This window comes from Oreochromis niloticus, unplaced genomic scaffold (assembly GCF_001858045.2).
Source record: "Oreochromis niloticus isolate F11D_XX unplaced genomic scaffold, O_niloticus_UMD_NMBU tig00008086_pilon, whole genome shotgun sequence".
In the NCBI taxonomy this organism is placed as follows: Eukaryota; Metazoa; Chordata; class Actinopteri; order Cichliformes; family Cichlidae; genus Oreochromis; species Oreochromis niloticus.
The window spans coordinates 1,683-13,324 of NW_020328961.1; the positions used below are offsets into that span (position 1 = coordinate 1,683).

The following is an 11,642-nucleotide window of genomic DNA, read 5'->3' on the forward strand; positions in this document are numbered from 1 at the left end:
GAGCCCAGGAACAGGTCCAAGACCTGAAACACAAGGAGAGTGGAAAGAAAGCGTTGTGAAATCTGGAGGAACCTACAGGTTTCCACGCCTGCTGTGATGGATGCTTACAAGCGGGTGAGATTGATATCAGTGTGCAGGAGCCCAGGAACAGGTCCAAGACTGAAACATAAGGAGAGTGGAAAGAAAGCGTTGTGAAGTCTGGAGGAAACTACAGGTTTCCACGCCTGCTGTGATGGATGCTTACAAGCGGGTGAGATGATATCAGGTGCAGGAGCCAGGAACAGGTCCAAGACCTGAAACATAAGGAGAGTGGAAAGAAAGCGTTGTGAAATCTGGAGGAACCTCAGGTTTCCACGCCTGCTGTGATGGATGCTTACAAGCGGGTGAGATTGATATCAGGTGCAGGAGCCCAGGAACAGGTCCAAGACCTGAAACATAAGGAGAGTGGAAAGAAAGCGTTGTGAATCTGGAGGGAACCTACAGGTTTCCACGCCTGCTGTGATGGATGCTTACAAGCGGGTGAGATGGATATCAGAGTGCAGGAGCCCAGGAACAGGTCCAGACCTGAAAACAAGGAGAGTGGAAAGAAAGCGTTGTGAAATCTGGAGGGAACCTCCAGGTTTCCACGCCGCTGTGATGGATGCTTACAAGCGGGTGAGATGGATATCAGAGTGCAGGAGCCCAGGAACAGGTCCAAGACCTGAAACATAAGGAGATTGGAAAGAAAGCGTTGTGAAATCTGGAGGGAACCTCCAGGTTCCACGCCTGCTGTGATGGATGCTTACAAGCGGGTGAGATGGATATCAGAGTGCAGGAGCCCAGGAACAGATCCAAGACCTGAAACATAAGGAGATGGAAAGAAGCGTTGTGAAATCTGGAGGGAACCTCCAGGTTCCACGCCTGCTGTGATGGATGCTTACAAGCGGGTGAGATGGATATCAGAGTGCAGGAGCCCAGGAACAGTCCAAGACTGAAACATAAGGAGATGGAAAGAAAGCGTTGTGAAATCTGGAGGGAACCTCAGGTTTCCACGCCGCTGTGATGGATGCTTACAAGCGGGTGAGATGGATATCAGAGTGCAGGAGCCCAGGAACAGATCCAAGACCTGAAACATAAGGAGAGTGGAAAGAAAGCGTTGTGAAATCTGGAGGGAACCTCCAGGTTTCCACGCCTGCTGTGATGGATGCTTACAGCGGTGAGATGGATATCAGAGTGCAGGAGCCCAGGAACAGATCCAAGACCTGAAACACAAGGAGATGGAAAGAAAGCGTTGTGAAATCTGGAGGGAACCTCCAGGTTTCCACGCCTGCTGTGATGGATGCTTACAGCGGGTGAGATGATATCAGAGTGCAGGAGCCCAGGAACAGATCAAGACCTGAAACATAAGGAGATGGAAAGAAAGCGTTGTGAATCTGGAGGGAACCTCAGTTCCACGCCTGCTGTGATGGATGCTTACAGGCGGGTGAGATGGATATCAGTGTGCAGGAGCCCAGGAACAGATCCAAGACCTGAAACACAAGGAGAGTGGAAAGAAAGCGTTGTGAAATCTGGAGGGAACCTCCAGGTTTCCACGCCGGCTGTGATGGATAATTACAAGCGGGTGAGATGTATATCAGAGTGCAGGAGCCCAGGAACAGGTCCAAGACCTGAAACATATGGAGTTTGGAAAGAAAGCGTTGTGAAATCTGGAGGGAACAGACTAACACAAACTAATGCTGTTTTTGACTTCTATTTATGCCCTCAGTAGGCGTGACCTAACGGCCGCACTTCAAAGCACGACCGAACTTCAAAGCACTCAGCCTTTTGACGCGTCATGTAATCTTCGTTCTAATGGCGCAACTCCTCCCACTCATTCATAATCCGACCTCCGCGTTTGCACTCGCTGCCTACAAGAGCGCCCAAATTTGAACATCACTGATGTTCATCGGATTTACAGAGTGACGACAACCCCCGTCAGCATGTTAGATAAAGGATTTAAGTTATATGCTGCATCATATATACACAACTACGAAGGTAAGAAAACGTAAATTAACCGACAAAGAAATGTTAGCTAACGTGAAATGCAAACACTACGTTACTCCGCTATGTGTTTCATTTGATGTCAATTCTCTACATTACATGTTTCCTTAAACGGTGTTTATAGTTGAGGTTTAACTAATGTCACTTTTGTTGTTAGACACTTTTATAATAGCGTTAGGTAGTTGGCTAACTAAGCAGGTAGTTAACTACCCAATGCTACTCTTGCTACGTGTAAAGTATATATGTTTAAGATGTGTTGACATGAGTAGTACAGAAATAATGCTAATGGTTCTTGTATCTTTATTCAGTGTCCAAAAAACACAGGTTGACAGGGGAAGTCGGTGTGAGAGCCCTGTGCTACAGGTCAATGAGGAAGAGTGAGGCACCACACAGACTAAGTGTAGGCAGGAAGCTGTGTAAAGTTGTTAATCCCTGTTCAGTGGGGTTCAGTTCATTTAAGCATTAGTTAAGTTCATTCCTGAAGGCCCATCAACTTGAATGTTTTCCTTGTCCCCTGCTTTATCACACCTAATTTGACTAGTCAGATGTGTTTGGGTGATCAGAAACAAATTTACACCAAGTTAATACTGCAAATATACACAATCTAAGTTATTACAGTTATCAAGGATGGTTAAATTGTTTTAATAGGGAGAGAAGGAAACACTAAGCATTCAGGAGGGTAAGCCTGTAGGGGTCAGTAACCATAACACTGAACTATGTTCCTGTTCGGCTCTTCCATGAAGATGATGTTACATTTTTAATTTTAGTTCTTTCTTCTTAGATTAAGCTTCTGGATTCATCGCCGGTGGTACTGACACATAGCCAGTGCTCCTGTGTGGCAGGTGCTGTTATGTGCAATCACACAGTGGCACTGCTCTTCCAAACAGCACACTACTCACAACTCAGAGTGCCGGTTGTCCCCCTGTGCATAGCTGCACCGAATCTGAACAGCAATGGCACAAGCCACGGACAGTGGTAATTTAAATAAGGTTAAAGTTTTTGAATTAGACCATGTTTACATATGAACAGCAACACCATCCATAGTAAATGTGTCTTCTGTTAGGGTGTGAAGCCAGGACCTATCAACTCTATGATCTTCACTAAGCCGGTACCAAATAGGATGGCCCAGACTGGAGTACGGTAATTAGATTTGTAAAATTTGGTTTCCTGTGTTACAAATGCATGTTGCTATTTGTTCATACATGCATGTGTCAGAATAGGTATTAATTTACATACAACATTACACTTTCTGAAGACGGCTAACTCAGTCATGTACATATATACATCCCAGTCTCTAACTTATGCACCACTGTTTCACACTTTTTAGTTTAGTTGTTGTTCAGTATAATAACCTTCTTCCTTACATTATTGTCATTGATGTTTTCTTTAGGAGTGGATTCTACAGAGGCATTGTGGGTCCATTACCAGATCCCTGACCTGACAAGCCCCTTGTGGAAAGTGCCTTTGGGCTGGTGCAGGAGGGCAGTGTTCTGTCATGTCAGCAGCCGGTTTTGACAACCCGGTACATCACACTACACCGTGATGCACCACCAACACCGCACTTGCCTCTGGAGTATGGGTATGACATGAAGGAAACCCTGCTCGCTCAGACAGCCTGTGATATTTTCTCAAACCGCTGCGCTGAACCAGTTTCCAAAGAACATGCTGTGTGACACAATAAATATCCTTTAACCTGTTAACCTGTGGCTTCTGGAAGAAACTCGGGTGAGTCAGTCACTGCAAACACATTTGTATCATCAAGTGTTTGTCAAATGAAAATGATATGTTTTCTACACTTAGGATAATTTTCTATGTTGCAGTGCAGTAAAGTGCACGTTTCTTCTGTGTTCAATCATACATGTTCTAATTGTTATAAACAGAAAAAATCTTTTCTTACTTAACTGCTTGATTCTTAACTTGTTTAACTGAAACATGATGAAATGTCATAGTATTATTTTTTTTTTTAAATGTCCTTGGCAGTGCATGTGTCTGCATTGTAACTTACTAATAAAAAGTCCTGTGTGTACTTTGGTGTGTGGTTTATGTTATTTTATTGCAAATAAATAATAGTCATTTTATTTTACAGTTACACACAATCTTATATCTCTGGCATGGCAAGGCAATATCGGGTACATGCAATTCGAAACCTGACATTCCAGAGCAAAGCATGAAGCACACAGCACATGGTCAACGTGACTCATATGGAGACTGACAACATTACAAGGAATAAAGGAAAATTGAGGACTTAGCCACAGAAAAGACTTTTTTCCTTTTTTTGTTACAATAATTCGAAAAGGTCAACTATGATTTTTAAATTAATATCATAGGTGTGAGTTTAGAGTTCAGATTTTTTCTGCACATTCTTTCTTTTTGTATTTAATTATGATGGTAAATACATTTCGCAACATATCTGCCTGCACTTGCTCTTAAAGTAGGAACAGTTCACCTTTCCAGCTGTATTTTTAATACTGATGAGTTTACTTTAATTGTTAGCCTATTGGTCAAAATGTATTGTTCTTCTGATTCATGTGTAATGCTTTACTCAAATAATACATCCACATTTCAGCACGTAAGCAGCTGTTTGTCTCAGTATTACCTGATAACATACTGAGGCCTGCTGATCACGAAGTATGTGGGAAATAAAAGCATGTTAGGAAGAGACTAGGGCCATTTTCAGTTCGCGCCTGCTTTCTCTCCAACGCCTTGGCTCAAAGAATGTGCTGATGCTGAAGTTGACCTCGACCTTGTGAGCCAATTTTTGTTTCATGTCCCACTTCACATGCTGCAGATGCTCCTGCAGCTCAGTCTTCTCATTGTTTGCAGGGATAACCATTTCATTTGAGGAAGAGGAGTAGGAATGTAGTCCAAAGACAAATGGATGTGGAGAGGAACACTGGGACTTTCTCTCTTTCTATCTCTGTTTTTTTCAGTTGCTAGTTTCCCCTCAAGAGGAATGAGCGCATGTTTGTGGGCTCTGTTGCCACATGTTGTGGTTCACTTTCTAGAATAAGGATGAGTTAGTTTCTGGTCAGACCACAGAGAAGCAGCCAGAAAGAAAACGTGCTTCCTTGTCAAGAACAAACACAAAACATTTGCATGACTTAGTGTAATTACTTGAGTACAGAGATTAGACTTAAAGTAGGATCATAATAATTTGTGACAAAATATTGTCAAAGGGAACTTATTATGCTCATTTCCCTTTTTTAAAACAATTCCTGCATTTTACCAGAGCGGTTTTGCATGATTCACAGTTTTAAAAAAAATCCTTAGCTTTTTGGCTGAGATGAGCATTTAGAGACATTCCATTCACCTGAAGTAATTTACAGCCAATAGTATAGCAAAACTGCCTGAACGAGGCATGACGGAGACACACTTTCGTGTTTTTTATGCAAAATTCTGACCCTACCTTCTGAATGTTGCTCATATTGTTTTTCCAGTCTTCTAATTTCCAATTTTGGTGAGCCTGTGCTGTCTTAGTTGACAGGAGTGGGACCTGATGTAGTCTGCTGTTGTAGACCATCTGCTACAGGATTCAATGTGTTATTCAGAGATGTCTTTCTACACACCTTGGTTGATATGAGTGGTTATTTGAGTTATTTCTGCTTTCCTATTATCTTGAAGCAGTCTCGCCATTCTCCTCTGACATCAACAAGGCATTTTTACTCAAAGGACTGCTGCTCACTGCATATGTTCCTCTTTTTAATCCCCAGAGATGGTTGTGTGGGAAAATCCTAGCAGATCAACAGTTTCTGAAATACTCAGACCAGCCTGTCTTACACCAACAAATATGCAAAGTTTAAAGTTACCTAACTCACTTTTCTTCCCCAAAAAAGTATGTGGATCCTTTAATATAACTGGAAGAATTTCTATCCTGCTTGTTCAGAATCATTATTGCTTAGGAAAAGAAATGCACAGAGAATACTTTTGCTAAATGTAGTCTTTTCGGTGAGGTTAGGATAGCACTTCAAGTGCAGCATCATCCTGGATTTAGGTGTCAAGACTGATATGCATCTTTCTCTCCCTGTGGCTTTTTACATCTGGACTCAAACAGAATTGCAACTCGTGAAAGAATTGTTTCCATACAAACATGCAGACTGCCTTCCAGTTTAACTCCACTCCTCAGCTTGTATAAAACCCTTTATAGTTCACTCTGTCTCCCTGCCCCAAAAAGCCACAGTACAACCAGAGATTATATATGCCAAGTAATGAGATGAAGAATAGGGACGATGGCATGTGGAGTTGATGCTGAGGAGAATTTACAACATCTGCCTTCTTTGTTGTGGCAAATGTCATGGCACAGTGGCCCGTGGAAATGGGATGGACTCAAGTGCAGTTTCAAAACCGGAGGCGAGAGGTGCGGTGTAACAAAAGGTCTTTTATTCTCAATGTTTGGAAATCAACAGAAACTCAGACTAGTAATAAGGAACGTAAACTAGATGTCTGAGGTAAGAGAAACTATGACCATAACGGAACTACGACTAGATTACAGGGACGACTGGGTGCAGGGACAGGGCAGGGGAAACTGTGGCTGGCCAGGGCACTGAAACAGAGGAGAGAGCAGTCAGGGGAATCCAACAGCGAGCTGTGAGTGCATCTAAGAATAATTACACTGAGCTGCCTTACGTGCTTGCAGGTGGAGGTTGCTTGGAGGAGAGGGGGGGGCAGGAGACAAAGACCCAGGTGGGTACAGCGTGCAATGCAGGGAGGCAGGCAGGAGAGACTGGCCGTTGGAAAAGGGAGAGGTTACCGGCAGCTGAAAACTGGAATCCAGGAGAGCTTGGTAGGTGGGTTCCAGATGCTGACGAGAAAACAGAAATAAGGTAAGTACACACGATGATTCACCAAGGAACAGACGTGAGGCCGAGAACTGACTAAAGTTGGCAGATAATCTGGCGAAGACTAGTTGTGTGCGCAGGTCATAAATACTGCCGGTATGATTGCCATCAGGTGAGGAACAACAAAGACTCCACCCAGGGGGGGAGGAGCTGATGCTGTGGAAAACTACCCAGACCATGACAGCAAATGCATGAGTTGGACCAATGTTTTGGTTAATTTCATGTCTGAACCAGACATGAAGAACCCTCGGTTTCTTGTTATGAAACTGAGCGCTCTTATGGGATGAACAAGAAAATAATCTCATATATTGTAATTCAGAAAAAAATGAGAAATGAGAAAAATATATATATAAAAAAAAGCCAAAACAAAACACCGGTCATATCTTTAGAAAGCAACATTATGCCACAGACTGTCACTGTTGTGAGTCCATCCATTAGTTTGCAAAAACTTGTTATGAAGCCTCAAGCTGTGCACTTTTGCCATGACAGTCTAGACATGTTGAATCTGGGATATGACAAGTGAGTGTGGATTTCACTATTTAATTGAGGCACACGCTCAAAGGCTTGCAAGTTGTCAGTTACACAAAGGAGAACATAATTTATACAATGAAAGTCACATTGTATTAAATAAGACTTGAAACTAGTGACTCTGGCCACGAATTCATCAGGAAAGTGTTTCCTGAGGTTGTGGATCAAAGTCTTTGTTTTCCAGACTTCCATAGAAGAAGAATTATTTTCGAAACCAAATGAGTTCCCTCCTCATGGCCATCAGGAATACTGAAAGCTGAATTACTGGCTTCACTTTCCAAACGCCAAAGCTACATTCATGTTTTATATGCAGTCTATGGTTCTGGCATTTATTGTTACTGTGACTGTGAAGTGTCCCTTGTGTTAACGGCACAAACTGCTGACAACAATCCATGAACGCTCCAACCTCCTGAAAGAATTCACTGTCAAAGTCTTGTGTTCATCTATGGTAGGTCAGCTACACAGTATTACACAGGTGGTTCTAATGTTAAAATCTTTCTCCTGAGATACAAAGTTTTGAATTATCATGTGCCATGATAACTTACAGATCTCACTGTGCCATATTATCCCAGTAGAGCACTTTGATCAACGACTACAGGCTTGCTTGTCGTTCCTAGAGCCTCTAAAAGTAGAATGCGAGGCAGAGCCTTCAAGTCTCAGGTTCCTTTGTAGAACCATTTACACTTTGGATTCAGGAGACAGACGTCCCCTGTATTTTTAAGGTTAGCCTTAAAGTGTTCCTTTTTGAAACATCACTTAGTTATGCATCTTACATCAGTCTGTTGGAGGCCTTCCCATGATGGACACAGCATTTCTTCTCCACGTGTCTATGTGCCACTGCTGCACGTCATTAACAATGCCCTCTCTCTCCTGTAGTCTGTGTTTTGTTGATCGTTCTTCCTCTTATGTTTTTTCTTTAACCTAAGAGCTTGGTTCTGCTGAATGGTTCTTCCTATTAAATGGGAGTGATTTTTGGACTTCTCTCTGGTATTGTATGGCCTAGCTGATGATATAAAGCACTTTGAGGTGGGTGGTGTTATGCATTGGCTCTGTAACTGAACTAGCTAATTATTCTGTATGTAAAAAATAAAAAATAATATAAGAGAACCAATTATTTATCTTGTATTTTTAAAGGTTTTTTTTTTTTCAGAATCATTTACAAAATGACTGCATCCATACTCAATAGTTTTTCGGGTACAAAATGTTAGTTTTCATCCTTTGATTAAACTCATTGGCACAATGTGGGTGTGATATCACACCAGAAAGAGATTTGAACAGGCAAAGGTCTCCCCATGATTTTCCAGCCTATTCTATGGACTAAAATTGACTAAAATTATTATTTTAGTTTCATCAGACCTCTCCATTGTGAACTAAAATGGCTCAGAATGATCAATATATTAAAAACATTTGCTCTCTCTGGAAAAAAAACCCCTCACTCACTATCAGAAAACATCTGATCTTGTGGTTAGAGACAAAAAAATATACTTGAAACATCAGTACAATAGTCTACATGTGTGTAAAAGTAGTCCCTCTTGCATACCTTCACGCTTTGATGTATCAAATAAAAAGTTAAAGTCTTACTTTCCTGCAGGATAACTGAAACCATGTTGACACGACTTCACAGCCTTTATTCAGACTGCCGGCCACGGGGGGATTTTTCATCCAATCATTTTTACATCCGTTTCACATGTGGAAACAATCATACACGTGATTACAGCTAGAAGCTGTCAGTCAAAACACCTATGTGTTGTACACCTCCACATGCCTCAGCTGTGTGATCTCTGTGACACACACACACATGTCCAACTTAACTTCCTCCCTCTCTTTTCTTTTCACCTGCTGACGTGCAGCGATTTCCTGCTTCCAATTCCCCTCCACAAATCTGCAGAAATAATTATTGATATTATTTTAGGATGAGCAGGGATGTTTTTCAGTTTTTGTGAGACATTAAAAGGGAGAAGAGCTGTTAGAAAGTCTTTTCAGAGTGATTGGATCAATCTTTTCAACCTGCAAAATCAAACTTTTCTGATTTGTTGTTTAGAGATGCTAATTCCCCACTGGTGTATTTTTTTGATCACATGAATGCTACTCCCGCTAACAACTGACTGTGACCGTGGAGTGCTGGAGGGAGGAACTATCCCAGTATAATTTCCAGAAGCAAAGATGCCACCAAAGACGACTGTGTTAACCCTTTAAAGCCGGTAGGAGCGGGCACGCTCTGTTGTGCGTAACTGTTTTTAAATCCCGGTAGCACTGCAACCATGTAAGCTAGCGCAATAATTTTTTTTGCATATGAAACCGGAGGAGTTGTACTTACATTTTATGCCATCAGCTTGTCCTAGGTCACGGTTTCCTTCCACATATAGCTTTGCAAAAACTGCATAAAAAGCGCTTGCAGCAACAAAAACATAATATTCCAGAAACACGCTTTGCCGATCCAATCAGCTGTTTGTAACACTTCCTACTCCATCAGCACGAACTATGGCATGTCCGCCGTGAGCTGCCCGAAACCGGAAGTGACGTCATTTTGCGGAAATGTAGTTTTTTTTTACCATCAGGGGCTTATGAGCCTATACTTGTGTTTTTAAAAGTTATGTTTGACTTTATGACTTTCTGTGTCGTTTCTGGGATGCCTAGGACTCATATTGCACTGCTGGAAATAGTTTATTTTGATACATATGCTGGGTTTTTTTTTCGCAAATTTGCATTATAATATTTATTTTCGATTTTCCTGCAGTATATGAAAATTGGTGTATGTCAAAAATAAAACTATGAAGACACTTAAAATAAATTTCCTGTGGTGGGAAACTAGTTTGTGCAACTTTTTGTATTTACAGTTTTGAGGGATAAGCCTCTTAAATTTCTCTAACTAGAAATATATGTTAAAAAAACAAAAACGATTTTCAATTTTTTGTAGTTTATTGCACTTTTTTTGCAATTTATGTACTTACTATGCACTTAATGCATACATATTATTAAAATTTGGGTTATAATGGTTGTATTGATGTATATCAACTTGCAATGCTCCCAAAAATGGCACTACAGCATGTAAAAATATAATATAAGCTCTGGCGGACTTGGTTCTATGGTAGGTCTTAAAGGTAATCCAGGTATCCAGGTAAGGAAATCCTATAACGTTTGTTCTCTTAAATTCAAGCCACAGAGATGTGGTGTTTAGAAACAATGCATCTCAAATGTTCTGATACTCCTGATGCATACGGGATCCCTACAGGCTTTCGAGAAGGCAGCTGACCTTCTCTCCTGGATCGGCTGGAGCTTTCTTTAGGTGCCTTCCCAGCTTTGACAAAAGTCCAGCTGGAGTAACCACATTTACTCAGGGCATTCTTGATGTGATGTTCTTCTGCTTCTCTGGCCGCTGTGTCTGTGGGATGGTGTTCGCTCTCTGTTGTAGCATCCTGATGACAACCAGTTTATGCTCCATTGGATGATGAGAGTCAAACCTTAAATACTGATCCGTATGCGTAGGTTTACGGTACACATCAGCTTTTAGATGTCCCCCATTACTGATGGAAATGTCACAATCTAAGAAGGCTACCCTTCCACTTCAGACAGTCTATCACCCTCTTCCTGTAACCATTTCCTGGGTCTTGTTTCAGGGGCTCATAAGTATTTTCGTCACTGAGCAGTGACGAAATGTTCTCATGATAGTCTTGCTGGTTTAGCAAAACTGTGCACCTACCTTTGTCTGCCTAAAGGATGATAATGTGATGGAGTGCTTCCTCTCCTCCATGCTGATGTTGGATGCTGGGGGCTTTGCGTTGCTGAGACAGACCGAACGTCTGCCCGTAGTTGCTCTGCTTCCACGTCTGCAATATTGTTCTTTCAAATTGCTCTTTCTGTGGCTGTGATCAGTTCCACTAGCGGGATTTGTCTTGGCGTCACAGCAAAATTCAAACCTTTAGCAAGGATGTTTTTCTCTGTTTGGGTGAGCTGTCTGTCAGACAAATTCTTCACCCACTTGTCCACATCCTCGGTATGGCATCCTTCTCTCTTCTGACCACTGAGGACACTCTTTGTATTTGCTGTGGTTTCCGACGCACAACAAGTCAAACTCTGTTGCCGGTTTTTAGTGTGCTGTGCTAGACGCATCCTTCTCGGTGAATTCAAACACCTTTTTAAGAGTATTGTCATCTAGAAGCATTGTAAGTCTCTGTTGGATCCACTCCTCTTCAGATTTTAACACGTCGATGGTAAAACTTGTTTGCCTCACCCGTTCATTAAGCAGCTTTTAGCAGACTT

At 41.8% G+C, this 11,642-nt stretch overlaps 1 long non-coding RNA gene across 2 annotated transcripts; it reads left to right on the forward strand.

Moving 5' to 3' along the window:
- Positions 1-1,830: 1,830 nt before the first annotated feature.
- Positions 1,831-4,718, forward strand: LOC109199118 (uncharacterized). 2 transcript variants are annotated; one of them, XR_002059591.2, is made up of 5 exons: positions 1,831-2,013; positions 2,328-2,419; positions 2,801-2,994; positions 3,083-3,159; positions 3,410-4,718. It is a non-coding gene; the product is annotated as an uncharacterized LOC109199118 (long non-coding RNA). The 2 variants fall into 2 exon arrangements; XR_002059592.2 differs by lacking the exon at positions 2,328-2,419 and having other exon boundaries at positions 1,844-2,013.
- The last annotated feature ends 6,924 nt before the right edge of the window (positions 4,719-11,642 follow it).